The sequence below is a fragment of the Dioscorea cayenensis genome, chromosome 6 (genome assembly GCF_009730915.1).
Source record: "Dioscorea cayenensis subsp. rotundata cultivar TDr96_F1 chromosome 6, TDr96_F1_v2_PseudoChromosome.rev07_lg8_w22 25.fasta, whole genome shotgun sequence".
NCBI classification, from domain to species: Eukaryota; Viridiplantae; Streptophyta; class Magnoliopsida; order Dioscoreales; family Dioscoreaceae; genus Dioscorea; species Dioscorea cayenensis.
Window position 1 is genome coordinate 4,835,219 of NC_052476.1, and position 11,492 is coordinate 4,846,710.

General features: G+C 30.5%; 1 long non-coding RNA gene across 2 annotated transcripts; it reads left to right on the forward strand.

Moving 5' to 3' along the window:
* Window positions 1-708: 708 nt before the first annotated feature.
* Window positions 709-1,947, forward strand: LOC120263310. 2 transcript variants are annotated; one of them, XR_005537049.1, is made up of 3 exons: window positions 709-992; window positions 1,129-1,681; window positions 1,734-1,947. It is a non-coding gene; the product is annotated as an uncharacterized LOC120263310 (long non-coding RNA). The 2 variants fall into 2 exon arrangements; XR_005537048.1 differs by having other exon boundaries at window positions 1,834-1,947.
* Window positions 1,948-11,492: the final 9,545 nt, after the last annotated feature.

Below are 11,492 nucleotides of genomic sequence, written 5' to 3' on the forward strand. Positions count from 1 at the left end.
GGTTTCAACCCGCACGCATCAATGATTTTTTTAAATGACCTTGTTATCCTTTTTATTTTTTGATTTTTCTAATAAATTGAAGGGTATATATGTAATTTTGTCAAGTATATATTTTTCCCCCTTTTTTATTACTTCCAAATAAGGGATGAATAATTATTTTTTTTTTATTTTTTTGCATCAAATTATTTATTTGATAATTAATAATTCATGAATATTATTATTATATATCATTATATAATTAAAAAAATAATTTATAATTTTTAAAAAAATAATATTTTAATATATTTTTTATTAATCCCTGATCGATCCGAACTAATTTGCACAGTATGAACCAAATCGATTGAGACCTGCAGAGCTCCCGATCGGGTCAATGACCGGATTGGGTCTGATAACTATGGTTGAAAGGTTCTTACATGTCTTTCTTCGCATGCATTTAACACAATGGTGTTTGGTTGCTAGGGAACCACCTTTAATTAAACACCTATCAATAATTATAACAAGGTTAGGGAAAACCTTTTAAAAAAATTAGTTAAATAAACAAATATAGTTACTAATATATATATATATATAGTTACTCTTAATGCTATCCCCTAAAATTACTATTCTTTCAATTTTTCTTTGGTAGACATTTGGCGTGATATGGTTGGAAGATAATAATTGTTTTTTTAATTGATGTTACATGTTGACATTATCTACCCATGAATGAGCTTAGTTGTTGCCCTTCTAACCCTAACCCTAGATCCAGGGCCGCTGGGAGAGATCTTAACCATCCCAATCCTCCTCATCTCCATGATTATCTTGACTATGATCCCTTCATAGAGCCAATAGTCCTTCCTATTGCTCTTCTCCTTGGCCTTCTCCTCCTTCCTGATCAGCTCTTCCAACGCTGAGGAACCGTCTTTCGCTCCACCTCCACTGACGCGGTGCATTTCTTCTCAGCCTTTTCGGGTTCGAGATCCTCACCAAATGCAATCTTTGGACGCTTGGGTTCGGTAAGCTTTTGGAAATTTGGTTTGCCAGTTTATGCTGAGGATGTTTTTCTTTGATTCCTGGTCTCATGATCTCTTCTCTCACTCTCTCTTCCCCTCAAACCCTCTCCTTCCGGATCTCCAATCCTCGCCGCCTTAGCCTCTCAATCCTGGATCTCGGCGGCGTACATCTCGGCTGCTACGCCGTCTCCTCGATCCAATCAATCGCTGCCTCGGCTTCCTTGATGTCTCTCAACGCGCTGATGGGGATGAGTTCTTGAAGGTCCACGCCGACTACGCCACTCTCTCCAATCCTGAGAAACACGTTGATTATGATAAGAAAATGGCCGTGATCTGGAGCTGTTACCTTGCGCCGCTGCAGGGATCAAGTCAGGAAGCTCAAGTAGTCAACTTTTCATTTGGGGATGAAGGATAACATCTTCTTAGGTAACCAAACAGTCCTCTTTTCCAAGTTTGATGCTCAATTTCTTAAGGAAAGTGGCTGGATAAGTGTCAAGTTGGTATTAATGGTGTCAATCTTAAGCTCTGCGGGACCTCCATGACATCTGCTAGCCCTTTGCTGCCTTCATTGATTGTGGAAAATCAGAGTTGCGTAGTTTGAACATGAAGAGCTTCAGCTTGAGTAATTTAACCCATTAAAAGAAGGGTTCTAGCAGCTGGGAAATTGAGGATGAGGAGGCCTATTAAAACTGGTTTTGCTTCAATCCCAGTTTTGATTTTCTGATTTGATTTATTGATTTGTAGGAAATTGAGGATGAGGCGGCCTATTAAAACTGGTTTTGCTTCAATCCCAGTTTTGATTTTCTGATTTGATTTATTTTTTTATTAATTTATTGATTTGTAGGAAATTGAGGATGAGGACGCCTATTAAAGCTCCTGCTAAAAGTCACAGGCTTGCTGATTTTCCTCCTGAAGAATATTAATGAAGTATGGGCAAAAGCCAATCAAAGGTTCTCCCCATTTTGAGAAATTAGGGTTTGAAATTTGGTGAAATTTTGATTGGTTTTTGATTTGGGTGTTAAATTAGGGAGCGATTTTATTTTTTTTACTTAGGTATTTTAATCATTGACGGCCATGAGCCGATGATTAATATTGGTGTATGTATATTGTTTTTTTAAGTTTTTTTTTATGATAGATTGAACTGCAGGAGATGGAGCAAGAGAAAGAGATCTCAGAAGTGTTTTGTTTGATAAAAGATTTGATTTTATTATATCTTAACATTATTATTTCTTAAAAAAAATTATACGTAATGATTTTATAATAATAAACTTATATGTATCCAAACAAACTAAAAAATCCAAAGAAGAAAAATATTATATGGTTAGTTAAATATTTTTTTACAATATTTATAATATATAAATTAATACTAATCTCTTCTTTTAAAAGAAATATTAAAAATTGAAAAAAAATTGATACTGTTTGGTCATAGAGTTAGTTAATTTTTTTTAACATATAAATTAAAACTAATATCTTCTTTTAAAAAGAATTTTTAAAAAATGATAACTAAAAATTTTTTGGTTTCTAGATTTTTTTTCTTTATAAAATAAAAACCAAGGTGTGGAATGCAACTTGCATTGCTAAACAAGTTAGTTATCATGTGATCTATATGTTAATACTAATCTTTTAAAGAATTTAAAAATTAAATAATTGAATTTTTGTTTTGTTTTTCAGATTTTTCCTCTCTAGAATAAAAACCAAAGTGAGGAATGCAACTTGCATTAAAACACATTTATTTCTAATGAAGACAAAAGATAGGTTAATAAAAGCCATTCCAAAGGGGATCGTTAGAAGTTGGTCCGCGAGATATCTTATGCAAGTGTTCATACGCCCTGTGGAACTTCTATTTTGTTATTCTTAAAGCACGCTTATTTCTTATAGAGACAAGAGAGATATGTATAAGTGCTTCACATGGGTGAGGCTCGCAGGAACATCTTATGCGAGTGGCTCGCGGGAACGTCTTATGTAGTGTTCAAATGCACCTGAGGAACTCCTTTGTTATTCTTAAAGAACTTTTATTTCAAATAAAGACAAAAGATAGGTTGACAGGTGAGCATTAGTTGTTGGTTTGCGGGAACAACTAATAGGAGTGAAGCTATATATATATATATATATAGTGACATTCGCCTTTCTTTCATTGGACAACATATATCCACCCCTAACTCACCTGCCACAACCACCACAACCATTAAATGATCTCATTTATGACAGAGATTATGTTTATGACTTTTTACTTTCTCAGACAGTTCCATTGATACGCTGGGAGATTACATAAGCTTAACTTTCACAATACTTACAAATGAAATATGTTGGCATGTGAAAATATAAATCAAATTTTAATAAATCATTTTTTTAAACTTTGTCACATCCTTATATAGACAACTTTTAATATCATCTCAATGACAACATTGCTCTTAAATTAATATTTATGTGATGATAAATTATAACAAATTCTCTTGAATGATGAAGTGTCTGTATATATATATATATATTAGACATGTATTTTATTTCAATTCTTATAACAAAGAAGAAAAAAAACCAAGTAGAAGGCTTAATATTTAAAATTGTTTTTTCTTTCAAAGTATTGAAATGAAATTATTTTCGTTATTCAATAAACAATATGACATATTCCAGTAATATATTTCCCAACTTTTGAGTGGGAACTCAGAGCAACAGAAAGAAGAGAAAAAAGGCTCTCTTTTTTCTCTTTCTCTCCCGCTCGGAGACCTGGTCTCATGAATCATTAGCTTCGTCTTTGCCGAAATCTAGGGTTTTGATGCATCAAATTTGATCTTTTTTCACAGATTTTGTCGAAATTAGTGGTCAAAATCGCCATTTATTGCTGAGTTTCTCTTCAAATTGGTACCCTTTTTTTTGACTTTTTTGAGATCGAGTGGTGGTTTATCTCCAATTTTTTTCCCTTTTTCTAGAAATCTTTGGATCGATCTACGTTTTGATTGTTGGGAAGATCCGGGAGGTTTTGTTAGGTAGAGATCGATGTCTCCTTTGGGGTTGGGGACGCCGGGATCTCCGAGCACGAGAGAAAAGGCTAAGCTTGGGTTGAAGAAGATGAATGACTTTGTTTTGGGTTCCGGTGATGTTGGTACTTTTTGACTTTTTTGAGATCGAGTGGTGGTTTATCTCCATTTTTCCTCCTTTTTCTGGAGATCTTTGGATCGATCTACGTTTTGATTGTTGGGAAGATCCGGGAGGTTTTGTTGGGTAGAGATCGATGTCTTCTTTGAGGATGGGGACGCCGGGACCTCCGAGCACGAGAGAAATTGGTATTTTTTTTTACTTTTTTTTTAGATCGAGTGGTGGTTTATCTCTATTTTTTTTCCCTTTTTCTGGAGATGGAGGAGACCACCACTGGAATTTATGTGAAAGTTAGCATGGATGGAGCTCCTTATTTGAGAAAAATATATCTTAAGGTTTATAAGGGATATAATGAGCTTAGAGAAGGGTTGGGAGACATGTTCAAGTGTTTCTCATTAGGTGAGAGTTATGTCTAATAAGATATAAGTATATTATCACATGAAATATTGTTGTGTTTTTTGGTGTTGATTAATTTTAGGTTATTTTTCAGGGATGGAAGGACAAAATGGATCTGAGTATGCAGTCACTTATGAAGATAAAGATGGAGATTGGATGTTGGTTGGAGATGTTCCATGGGGGTGAGTTTTATTTATCTCTGATATATGACTATTAACATTATTGTTATTATATCTCTAATGATGATGCTAATTGATTAATTATGTATGGTTTATCATTTATGTAAGTTGTTCATCTCCTCCTGCAAGGTATTTTATTTTGATATTCTCACTTTTCTATCGCTTTTATTTTTACATAGGGACGAGAGGAAAACCCTCGATAGAGAACTAGCTCGTGCTAAAGTTACAACAAATGGGGTTGCTGTTGTGGTAGCAAATGAATGGAAAGATGCTAATGACAAAGTAATGCCAGTCAGACAATGGCTTGAAGAGCGAAGGATCATGCAGGTAGACTATGTGGCTAATTTGCTTCAATTTTTGTTGTTGCTACTATTCTTTGTGCTATGCTTTTTCCCATATTGTGCTTATGTGGAATGGTCAAACTTTACATCTACAACCTGTTTTTAATTGTTACTAACTAATTTTTGCTACAGGGGGAAATGCAGCAACTTCGAGATAAGCTGGCTATAGCAGAACGAATTGCAAGATCAGAAGCTCAATTAAAGATATGTATTCCTTCTGCAGCTCTTAAATTGTTTAGATAATTAATGTTACCTTTAAAAATGGCTGTGTTATTAAATTTAATGATAAAGAACTATTACTGTACACTCATCCTATTAAGTTTCCAAGATAACCATCTTTGAACCAATTGTACAAATTCTTCCAGGGTATATTTTTGTAGTGGTGTCAATTCTTCATGAAAAATAGATATTATTCATTCTCCATTAATATTATCCATGTAGATCTGTGAGGCCGGTGCTTGGTAATGTTTCAAATTTGATCTGCAGTAGAGCTGGAGATCTCATTATGTTGATCTGTTAGTAATATTAGTCCAACTGAACTCTGAATGTATTGACAAAGATGCTGAATTACACAAGCAGAGAAGGTTTAAAATAGATCAATGTCTTTTAAGCATCAAGTGATATGAGAGTTTGTTTTCAGTACTAACATTTTTTTTTTCCCAGGAAAGCTGTAGATGAAGGAAATGACACTGATGAGGACTTGAAGAGGGCCAGAACTGTAAGAATCCCCTTGATCAAGTCTTACGTTCCTATTTATCCGGTTGATTTGGCAAAATCATCTATAAGTTTTAAGCTTCAATATATATATATATATATATATATAAATAATATAGTTTTGTATTAATTGATGCTAGATTAGTCATGTCTCATTCTTTTTTACTTATAAAAGTAGATAGCCTAAATGTCATGCAATATTTTCTTATATTGCAATTTGAATGTAAATATTGTAGACCATAATGAATTTCCTATTTATATTAGCAGTGTTGTTGCTAAATGTTGATATTTTTCATATTGATTGTTCAAAATCATCCAAGGCTGTAAGAGAAATGGTATTTTATTCAAATGTTGCTTGTGTTGACTAGCACTACCTAACATCACATAATTGTTTTCATACATCTCTAGCAGGTCTTTTGTTATCTTTTGCATGTGAAGATATTAGGTTTTGATCAATTATGTAACCAAATATCTCAAAGTCACTGTCAATCAATATTACAAGATAAGCATAAGCATAGGCATAGTCATAGACATAGGTGTGGCAGATTTACTAGCATTATTATTGAGTCATTGTTATTGATATTTGAAAATGAGGTGCATGGTTGGTTTCAAATTAGGTTTTGGTGTCAGTGATATTTTTTTTTTTTTTGACTTTTGACAGTGGGTACAATAAAACCTTAAATAATCCTGTCATTCCTTATATAAAGCTACCATTGCATTATAACATATATACATCTACACATACTTAATCTTAAGCTTAGGCTCTCTTTCATTCAAAAAATAAGGTAAATCTTATATTTCACAATTTGTTCTTGATGTCCATTTTATTAATATATTTGTCCATTTCATTAGAAACTTCAATATGGGTAGATGCAAAGATTTTCATTGTGCATATATATAATATTAATGTTTTTGATATCTAGAAAAGTGTCAGTAATAATAATAATAATCTCTACCTGTAAGGAGTTCTTTACATTTGTAAGGAGTCTTATCTTATGTTTCAAAGGCTTTTCTTTTTTAAGGGGTTGATCTTTTGCAGATGCCCAAGCTGCTTAGAAGATTTGGCTTTTGTTTTCATTTGCATCATTTGGTTATTTATCTTATCATGACACCGTTTCACATTTGAAATCATCGAATTTGCTCTACAAAATCTATTGAACTCGAAGAGTACTTAGTCATGAATATCATCTTAGATGATACTCGATATTTTACTAGGAGGATAATGTTCGTCATCATCACCCGATTACATTATGTGACCTGGATTATAGTGCTGATGATGCATGCTATGCCGAAGGTTTTATTTTTATGTCCACTTCTTTTTGCTTATATTGATGTAATAATTTCTTTCTGAGAAGCATACTATTATTATATATTCAACAAATACAATATTATAAACATTTAAACTATTTTGGGCTTCATATTTTAATCATTTTCAACTGTAAAATCAAATATAAATATATAAATATATATGCACTTTTTAGAAAATCAATTAAAAAGACATGAAGACATGAATGGTTGAGAAATCCAAGAGCATAAAATTTATTTCTATATCATGTTTCAAAATATATATTTAACAAGGTTTATCCTCTTTCGTAACAAATTTTAATTTTGTTTTCATTTTTTCCTATATATATATACACACATTATTTTTGTAAAATTATAAAATAAATAAATAGATATATTGTGTTTTTATTTTTTGTTTTATTATTTGTATATTATATTATTTGTTATTAATTGATTAAATTTATCTGGTATTTTTTAAGTGGATTATCAATGTTGACAGGATGACATTATGATGATATCCAAATTTGAAGTAATATAAAATTTTATCAAATTTATTTATTTTTAACAAACAATTATGAAAATTGTAGATATTTTTAAATTATAACGTAATGACTTTTTAATCACAATTTTTTATTTTTTATTAATACAAAATTTCATTTATATGTATTGATTTTCAAATATAAAATTTTATATTTTTTACAATAAACAATTATGACATTTATTTATTTTAATTTCATAAAAATATAAAATGCCATATATTAAAAGGAAAAGATAGAAAAAAAATAAAGGAGAATTAATAAGGTATTATCTCCTAACTTTGTCTCATGATAAAATTGGCAGATCTTTGTGAAAAAGAGAATGAATTAAATTTGAAGCCAAGTTATAATATCTTTTAAAAAAATTAATTTTATATCATCTTTTAATGAAACTAGAAAAATTAAACATGATCTTTTACTTTGGACCTAATTCATATTGGCATCATTTTATTTTTGTAATAAATGAGAAAATTATATAAACAATTTTTGTAGATATTTTTAAATTATAATATAATGACTTTTTAATCACAATTTATTTATTTTTAATGAAAAGTTTGACATGCATTTATCATGCAACAACTCCACTTATTATTAAGATATTTGTTTCATATCCCAATATTTTACCCTCTTTTCTTTTTATAAATATTTTAAAAATTTTTATAATTTATCATCATGTATCTCCAAATTTTTTTCCTTTCATTTGAATTTCAAATATTATATCCAACATCTCCCAATTATTTATAAAAATAGGGAGAAAAGGTAATAAAAGTGAGATGACCATTATTTGCCCTTTTTTTATTAAGATAGTTTGATAGATAATTGACCATGGGACTAAATAAAATACATGAATAATTGAAAACAAAATTAAATTAAGTTTTGGATTGTTTTATTTGTAAATATCCTATAAATTTTAATTATTTTTTAATTCCTTTCCAGTTAATATAGATAATCAAATATAATCCCAAATTTTAGATTTTTTATTTTAAATATGTATTTGTATAATCTTTGGAAAACTAATTATTTTGTTTTTTTAATCAATTAAATGTTTATTCTAATTGATGGAGGAATTCAAATTCCTTACTTTCCAATCTTATGCAAATAATGATGATTGTTAAGATATTATTTGTGGTTATTTATTTGCTTAGTATCAGAATGTCTGTATATGTAAACATTCTTAGCTAAGTAGATTTTCTTCATGTAAAATGCACTATGTGATAATAATTGGTTTAATTTATGAAATCATATCACTTCTATTAAATAGCTCATTATATATTTTCTTATGTTTTTAAGATCAATTTATTAATGGAAACTTTTACCTGTTCTTAATACATCACAATAGGTGGAAAAATGGAAGTTGACATGCAGATTGTTGTTGATGTACAATTTAAGGTAGTACTTAAGGAGATTATGGAAAAATTAAGATTGCCACCTGCAGTTTATGTATGTGAACAAAATGGTCCAGATCACAATCCAAGTTTTACATGCAAAATCATATATGAAGATAGCTGTGGAGTTCATGAGCAAATTGGATTAGAAGCAAATACAAAAAAAAAGGCTGAAAATTATGCTGCATTACGTGCCATAAAGCATCTGAAAAATATTTATGATGTTATTATTAAAGATGTGAATGAGAAGGAACTACGTGATGTTAAATATGAATTAGAAGAGCTAAAGGATATTAACGATATATTATCAAGCAGCCTTGCAATGATGACTACTGAATTAGAAGAACTGAAGAACGTAATAAGACAACATGAAGCGAGCATGTCGAACGCAATATGGGTTGATAGAAAAGTAGATCTGCTTCAATAGATGATCCCTTTCATAAGTATGTCTAAAATATTATAAGTTTCTATAGTTATTGTAATGTAAGTCTAACAATATTAAATATGTAACAAAAAGGTGTGGTTTTGTATTTATTTTGCCATTTATATAGTATAATAAACTCTATTAGTATATAGTTAATTAAAATATAGTATTGAAATTATAGCTATTATGTTTGATTAGTTTTGTTGATTTTATGCAAGATTTGAGTTAGTTCTTTATTAATGCAATCATGTTATGTAGATCGGAAATCTTGAGTAAAAGTGATAAGCTGATTTGAATCTTTACAAACTTCTATTGAGGTAAGAATTTTCATATATATATATATATATATATTATGCTTATATGATATTTATACTGTATGAAATAAGTAACTTACAATATTTTTTTTATTTTATTTGTTGCTGGTTATCTTACTCCAATTATGTTACAAAAGATTCATGCAATATACAACAAATGACTAAGTCCCGTCATATTAAAAAGATTGATTCGTTACTTGTGCTAAGTAAATCAGAGGCTACATACAACAGAAAAAGGCGAATGGATATTCTAAAAGCTAGAAGGATGAATAGTATAAATAAGAAAGGAAATACAAGTGTGCTTAGAGGTGTCAATAAGCCAATAACTAAACATCTTCGATCGCAATGTGATATTGACGCTAATGATGAAGTTGATGTTGAGACTACAGTACAATTGCACTCACCTGAATTTGATGGTGGCTTTAGCATCCATTTTAACAAAAATCCATCTGCTAAAAGAAATGAGTCTTATTCGGACGTTGGTGCTTCAACAAGTATGCCAGAATATGTATTTGGACCCTTGGAATCTGATTTACTAATGATCAACAATGGAGATAATTCTATTGATCATGAAATCAATCTTTCGCCCAGCCATATTAACACAAATGATTCTGATGATGTTTTAAACAATCAGCATCAAAGTAAGATTTCCCCTTCTTTACTTTTAATTATTCTCAAATTTCTCAAATTTATCATTATAAATTTCACACATATACTATTATGTAGATTATTCCTGCTTTAATGATTGTAACAGGAACGATATTTCAACCTTTATGCTTTGGTGGGCCAACTTTTAAATGCCTATTTTGCAATGCTTCCATGTGGTATGATGAAAGAATTGACCTATCAAAATCTGCTTCAAATCCAAAATTTAATATGTGCTGCAAGCAAGGGCTTATTTCTCTTCCGCCACCAAAACCAACACCACCTTTTTTACGCCGATTATTTGATGGTAATGGTGGAGTAAGAAATTCAAAATTTAAAGAACATATTAGAATATACAACTCACTTTTTCAATTTACTTTACTTGGTGCTATTGTTGATAATAGTGTCAATCGAAAGACATCAGGCCTTATGTATTCAAGTTATCGGGACAAAATTATCATAGAATGGGATCTCTACTTCGATTGCAGTAGGCAAACGACTAAATTTCGCCACAGTACATACATGATTGAGATCAAATCTGAATTAGATTCGCGAATGTCATGCTTCGATTTGATGATGGTGTTCAAGGGATTGAGACAATGATATAGTATCGCGGATTTGAGAAATATGCTAGATGAGTACAATGAGATTGTCAAAGTCTTTGAGTGCAAGAGAAGTTCACATACAATTTAGAGAGTGCAGTTAGGATAAAGCTTATTGTAAATCAAAATAAGAAAGATCATATTTATTTTGCACCATCGGGTTCCGAAATTGCTTGCTCTAATTTATCGGTGATATTGGTATTAATGATCAGAGGAGGGATATTATAGTAGAACACAAACAAGAAGGTTTAAAAGAATTAGTGACCTACATCGGCTATTTTCATGCCACTTCAATATCCATTACTCTTTCCTTATGGAGACGATTGCTTTCATCTAAATTTTACTTTATGAAGAGATCTCTATCTGAGTAAATTAAGCGAGAAGTGTTTAACTATGAGAGAATATTATGCTTACTGATTCAACAAAGAAATATTGAGGATAATACCACTGTTAGAGGGAGGTCGACTTTTCCAACAATTTATAGTTGGACTTTTGTAGCTACAATTGAAGACACAAGATTGAGATATATTAGAGATCATCAAACATCATTGAGGACTGAGAAATGTCTAGGCTATTAGAGATACAACTTG